The following is a 7,278-nucleotide window of genomic DNA, read 5'->3' on the forward strand; positions in this document are numbered from 1 at the left end:
AACAAGCGGAGTGGACATAAATCAACATCTATTTGAACACCGGGACCCAGTTTTCCCTACAGTCCCTCTTTACTGGGACGGTCACTGGTATTTCCTTTGGTTGTTGCAAACTCTGAAACCTGTCAGGCTGAATTTGTGGCCGTGTTTTGGCAGAGGAGCAAATGCACAGAGAATCTGTAAGGGCTATGTGTGGGTCAAGGTCAAGTTAGAGGTCAGGACATTGCAAAACAACCATGGATGAATCAGAACGTATAAGTCAGCCAAAGAGAATAGACGGGTCATCTGTAGTGGTCTGAAAGGACAGAAGAGCCAAGTGCCTAGAGCTAGTTTGCAGCTATTTTTTAAACAAAGTGATTAACAAGGATCACTTTAACAAGAACTAACCCCCGCCCCCAAACCCAAAACATAAACAAATAGAAGATGTTTCAAATCTACCCTCTCTGAGGTGGTGAGTTCTGCCTTCTCCAGGCACTGTCAGGTGTCTGACATATGCAGACAGACAGGTCTAAAGCCTCTTATGCACCATCATGACGACAAATCATGACGACAAATAACCTGCATCAACACAGATCACCTGCTGTGTTGGCTCTTCTTGTGTGTATTGGCCTCATCGTATTGGACACCAAACACACCGCAATGATTAAAAACCAGCACTCAATTAGCTTGTGTGTTCTGCATCTGGGAAAGCAATGGCAATTCATCAGATGTTGGTTAACAAAACACATCAAGCGTGTTTAGATTCTTGATGGCTGTCTTGGGGAGCCACAGGTCTGCTACCGCAACTTTGCTACCTTTTGTGGTAATCTTTTTTTTTTTTACTAGTTTGTTAGCATTTGTTCCAGGCTTCTGCCCCACCACCTTGGCACTGTTGTGCCTCAAAGCTGATTTTTAGTGACATTAGTCCCCCAAGACTGAGTTTGCAGTCTTCACTGGCTTGTTGACTTCAAGGGCAGAGCCAAAATGAGACGTTCTCCTCTTCCCTTGTGAGGAAGTGGCCACCATTCTGTGGCTCCTTGGCCTTATCAGGGAATCTCAGCAGGCACAGCAGAGATGTTCAACACCGGCTGGATGTTTCTTTCTTTGGTAACCCTGGGGAGTTGGCCAGGAGGCTGGCAGATTGGAAGGAATGTGAGCATCTCTCTATAAAGGCTGTTTAGAAAGAGGCAAAGCACCATCATGCTGGGACTGGGATGTGCAGAGGATTTTTTGTCAGCCATAAAATGAAAGTAGACATGAAATTTCATAAAAGAGAACAGCAGGGATTTTTTTATTTTGCATAAAATCACCCAGAGCTAACTCTCCTCATCACAGACAAAGATGAAGATATCCCTGAACTTCTGACAATTCGTACAGAGGGGGGGGGGTTGTAAATCCAGAGAAGCCCCAGAGGCTGGAAGTCACTTACAAGATATGAGAAAGCCTGATGTGGTTCTCCTGATGTATGCAAATGACGATTCAGGGATTAAAAATGTGTTAAAAACTAAGGAGAAAATATGTGCAGGCATGTAGGAGGGTGATATTTCTGTCAGAAGACAAGAAAAGAGTGAATGCTTTAGAATATTTGGCCTCAAAGATAAATACAAACAAGGGGATTTAAGACAATTTTAACATTTTGCTATTGTCTCTCCTGGGGGGACGTTAAAGACCCTGGCTTTCTTAGAAAAGGGATGTAAATGTTCAGAAGCAGGTCATTTAATTCCAACGTCTTATTTTGTAGGTGTGTAAAAGTTGCCTTTCAGAGATGAGAGAGAAACCGATTATATTTTGGTCAGAGGGGAATGTTTTCATCTCCGGGAGAGTATTTGATTTCCTTCTCCACTCATTTTCAAAATAAGATGCTGTGCCTTCGCATGTGATCAGCCTGATTAGTCCTGTTGGAGGTTAGACAGGATTCTGACACGAGCTCACAACAGCCGACGCCAACTTCCAGCTTCCTCCCACTTTCAAACCCCCACATCACATCTGGAGGGGAAGATGATGACCAAGCAGATCCAGAACATGCAGAAGAACTTAAGAGATTTTGACAAATTCTGAGATGCAGACGAGGCAGCAACGGTGGGGGACGAATCGTTCCAGAGATCTGCAGCTTTTATCTGCATGGGAGGAATGTTGTCAAATGCGATGCAAAATTAGCATCCGGGCGTAACAGGAAGTCTGGTGGGTTAAAGAGTAACCTGTGATTTGGCATCATTCGCAGTCAGCTACTCTTCGATAAACACACATCCACTCTTCCCCCAAAGTTTCTTCTCTCACCCTCCACTCTGACACAGCCGTGGGCCTCATTAACTATTCATAACCAGGAGAAGAAGAGACAGATGAGAGGAAAGGATCACACTCTCTGGTAAAATAAAATATCTGAGGATGTTGCAGTGATGAAAATGTGTTTGAGCCATTTTGGTGAGTATTATTGGTAAAATGACTCTTTCTCCCCCCCAACAGCATTTCTGTTTGAGTTGACAGATATGAACAGATCAACAGGAGACGTCTCATTAAATGCTCGAGTGCCTGAGATTTTGAACCATCTAGTGATGGAGAGACGAGCTCCAGAATATTCAATTCTAGACTGGCACTATTTCAAAAGGCTTCCAGAGCGGAGTGTTTTCCAAAGGTCCACTTCCTTGCGACATGTTATTCATCACAAGTAAAAATTGTCCCAGACGATATCTTTTCTGAGCATGTGCGAGTGCAAATGTCACTGCCACCTAGTGGTCCGGCATGGAAACTATATTTTTTGTTTCCAGTTAGGGCTCGTGTAAACCGCGCTCGTTTTAAAAATGTTGTAGGTCCTGCCCTTAAATCAACCAGTAATCTATTCTTTTTAACTCCAACACAAATAAATAATTTAATTGTAATGGGCAACACGGTTCCTACATGTGACATTAAACACTGCAAATCAATTGGAATGCAGCGCTTTCAGCCCGTCCAATGGCCGATGCTGGGAAAAGTTTTAAACTTCACCCCCTGAATATTTAAGTTTATCATGTTAAGGAATCAATTCTCATGTTTTCATCCATTTAAAAAAATAAATAAATAACAGGGGTCATGAGGAGAAATGACCTAAAATATTTGTTTACAGAGGAACTGCAGATGAAGGTTGGGCCGATTATTTGGGAGCCGGACTGTATTCATAAACCAACCTGAACCTTGAGCTTCATGAATAATATAATAATGCATGGTTCCCTCCATCAGTAATGAGGTTATAGCAGCTGTAAAACTTGATGTGAATCCACAAAATTGTTGTAAAGAATGAATAATTTAAAGACGCAATAACAGCACTAGCTGTTGCTGCACGGCAACACGCTACATGCAGATTAAAAATCTTTGCCCCTTCCTTTGTTGGGGGGGGCACCAACGTGGAGCTGCTTCCACCGTCTCTTCGCTTGAACCGTTTCTGTGGTGCGAAATGAAAAATGTCTCGTCATGTGAGTGAAATGACCTCACAGGTGACCAAAGCAAACCGAATGAATCATCTGCAACAAAACACCATTTCAGGAGACCTTCAACCCCTCGGAGGGAGGGGGGGGGTCCACCTCACGTAAGCACTTTTCCTGATGCGGCGCCATGAATCATTCTATCCACAGACTGCATTTGGTTTCTTGTTCTCTTGATGCAAGCAAAATTGTTGGTTATCCTCGCTTTCTTTTCCCATCCTGACACGACCACAATACCCTTGAGTGGCTCGTAAATACGCCGTGGAAGGTAAAGCATTTCCAGGAGACGTAACCCCCGAGGTCTGCTGCCATTCTAAAAATGATTGCTGGCGCTTTCATCATGCATTTATAGTTTGATCCTGCAGGTTATTGTCTCTGCAGCTGCTTCTTCTTCTTTGAGAAGACGTTACGTAACCTTAAAATACGTTAATTAAGGGGAAGGTACTGACGTCTCTGTCTGAGCTAAACCACAGAGCTGTCAGTCACCAAACTGAGTGATCAAAACACAACAATAACGAGACTTTATGCTTTAGGTTTCAATCAAACGGCGTTGAAAGAGCCCTGCTGTGCTGTGAAGCAAAGACATGAGCGCTCGTGCGCATCCGTGCTTACGTCAGAAAGGTACGTGGAGCCAAATCAGAACTAAATTAGTTGGAACTTTGATATCTGTGCAGGGTTGCAGAGCTAAGAAAGGTTATTACTCATCTTCATCACAGGACACAGATGCTGAATCAGGCTGGGGTAAATTATTCTGTTGCTGACAAAGGAAAACCCTCAAACTTGAATTGCTCATTAAAAGAGATGCTGGATGGCAGCAAGTGTTCAGATTCGTGTGGTGGGAACAGGGACTACAGAAGTCACACGAGCTCGTCTGCAGCTGGAAATGAGCAGCCTCTCTCTCCACCCCATGAATATGCTGCAGCCAGCGCACAGCAGAATGCAAAACAGGTAGAAAGAATTTATTAATGTGAAACAGTCATCTGTAAACTTCACAGGCATCATCGTGTTTTAAGTTTTTCAAGGGTCGGCAGCAGGAACCATGTTGGGAACAACAATTACTCGTCCAAACAGAAACAGCTCCTTCCACCTGCGAGTGAGCCAGCAGGCATTAGAAACCCAATAACCACGCTTAATTTCAAAACATAATTGTAGGCTGTGATTAGTTTCTGTGCAAACAATCAACGGCAGTAATCATGGGGTAAACAGCCAAAGTTAGAGTAGACATGGGGGCGCCATCCCCCCCCCCCCCCCAAGGCTTCAGATTTTGTCTATATTAAAGCAACGAAAGGAACTTTGTTTTCTGTGAAGTGCCACCTCTGCTGCACCTCAGTGCCAGGCGGGATGGAGGATTTCTGAGTGGCGGAGACACAAGAAACCTGGGAGAAATCAGACAGAACTTCACCGCTCTCCGTTTAATTAGAAATCCTCCTTTGCTTTTTAAACACGAAAAGGAAAAATACCCTGAGAAAATGTAAGATTCCTTAGATGTGAAGAAAACCCAACCAAGCCAGACTTTGTTAACTGCTCCGTGCCTCACATGCAGGAGCCAATTAAAATTTAATGTGGAACCACACCATTCGGCATTCTATTCATTTCCATGGCGCGCTCACAACAGATGCATAAAGAGGAGCCAGGAGGCACGACACTGGTGCGCCTCTCTGCTTCCAGCCCTGCGAGCATCACAGACATAACGAGGAAAATAGGACAGCCGTGCGCTCCGTCGCTGCACCAGGCGCGCAGACGCTGATCAAAAGGGCAGTCTCCTGAAACTTATTTATGAGCTCTCAAATGAAAGAAAAAGACAGGTGTGGCTTCATACAGGCGGTTAAAGGGACGGCAGGGACAGCGGAGATGCTCGTTTCTGGCTGCTGGGAGTTGAGGCTGCACATTCATATTAGGAACCTTTATGTCTCACTGTGCGTCCGTGTGTTCTGACATCGCTAGCAATTAGAACAGACACACAACTGCACAACTCCTGGTGTGTCTGCTCATTCTAAATGGTTCAATCAGAACCAATCATAATGTGTGTTTAAGGCTTTGGTATTAGCATTATCGTGATTGTACTAATTTAGCAGGAGTAGGTCAGTATAAGGGATGAGCTTGCATGTTCTTGTTTCATCTTTATTTAGTTTTGGCCCAGCAGAGCTTAAAACGGTACGAACAAACATTTAAACATGGCTCAAATTGAATTACGAGTTAAACTGTTACAGCGGTCAAGAGTTTTAACTTGAGGGCGATTCAAAATGTTGTCGCTGAACCCAGAGAATCCTGCTGCATTCCAAGTGTAACTGAGCTGAGGAAGAAACAGTCGGCGGCACCTTCGCCTCAGCGCCACGTGCAGTAATTTGTCATGGATGTTTTTGAGGATAACCACCACTTTGAGCCAAACAGTGCTCGGTCTGACACACAAAGCCCTTTAGTATTCACACAGGCTGAAATCCACGCTGGGTGTTATTTACGCTGCGGATGGGGGTTAAGAAGACCAAGAGGAAGAAGAAGAGGTGAGGCTGCTGCAGACGCCAGGCAGTTCTTCAGGGACTGAACTGCCATTTTTGGAATGTGCAACTCAGGCAGGTAACACAGCCTGGCATCAAACGCCAAAGGGCGGACCCTGGGATTTATGACTTCTGCTCTTTTCCAGAACTGAGACACAGCAACAGACAGTTGTTTCCATCCGAATCTCGGCCATGTCGCCATCTTAAATTGTCTCCTTGGATTACCACGGTAAAGGTCAAGTTTGGCATGTCCATGAATAAAACAGCAGCATGGGTCGTGGCTAAATTAGGGTCGGGCAGGCCAGACAGCATTTTCTAGTGGCCTGGAAAGGGAAGAACACCAGAGTGATCACCACAGCTGGAATCTGACCTTTCCCGAACAAGTCCTCCGTTTATTTCTAAAGCCACGATCAGGTAAGGGTGAGGGGTTACAGGAGACAGACAGGTCGCTCCTGTAGCTCACCAGCAGCTTTTCTGCTCCTGCAGACTTCATTAATGATGCTGCACCGAGAACGTGAGAAGGAGAGCACACTCGATCCTTTTCTGGATAGAATGGCAGATTTTTTGTGCCTGGATCCTACTAACCTATTAATGTATGGAAACTGTAAAACAGAAGTATACACCCGAGTCAACAAGCAGAGACAAGGCAAAGTCCCTGAAATCCCCGACGGATGCACCTCAAGTAGTGTTTATCGGATTTGGCCGCCACCGCGGATCTGTGACATGACGGAAAACATCGATTGAAGGGGGAAAAATAACAGCAAAATGGCAGCAAATGGATCAGGCTGTCAGCATGACAGTGGAAGAGCTGCTGATTGATTGGGGTTTGTTTGAGGTTTGGACCCACGGCGAGAGAGGCGACCAAAATCGGAAAAATAAAAACGAATCTCCGCCTAGTGGTCGATGCTGGTATTCTTCTAAAATGAGATCCTATTTAACATTAATTAATGATAAATTATATGCAGATGACTGTTCCTGAGCTACAGAAGCCCTCATGTTTTAATCTCCTCTGTTTCTCTACCATAGCCTCGGCATTTGCGTGCACGTCGTAGCCCAGAAGGAAGCCTCTCAGGTTTCTACGGCAAGCAGAAAATAAAAAAGAAATGCTTGACAGGCTGGGAGAAACAGAAGGTTCCACCGATGTCAGGGCTTGTTTTTAAATATTCCTGCCATCGGCAGCACAGGCAGGCGGGTCTTTGTCAACTGTGGTAATTTAATACTTTAAATTCATCGACTTTTACTTCAGAGGCGGACAAACTGAATAAACTCTGGTGTTTGTGAATCGTGAAACCCTGAAACTGAAATCCACCAAGAGAGGACAAGATTAACCTGACCTGAGCACAGTCGGGCTT

Source organism: Takifugu flavidus, chromosome 9 (assembly GCF_003711565.1).
Source record: "Takifugu flavidus isolate HTHZ2018 chromosome 9, ASM371156v2, whole genome shotgun sequence".
NCBI lineage: Eukaryota > Metazoa > Chordata > Actinopteri > Tetraodontiformes > Tetraodontidae > Takifugu > Takifugu flavidus.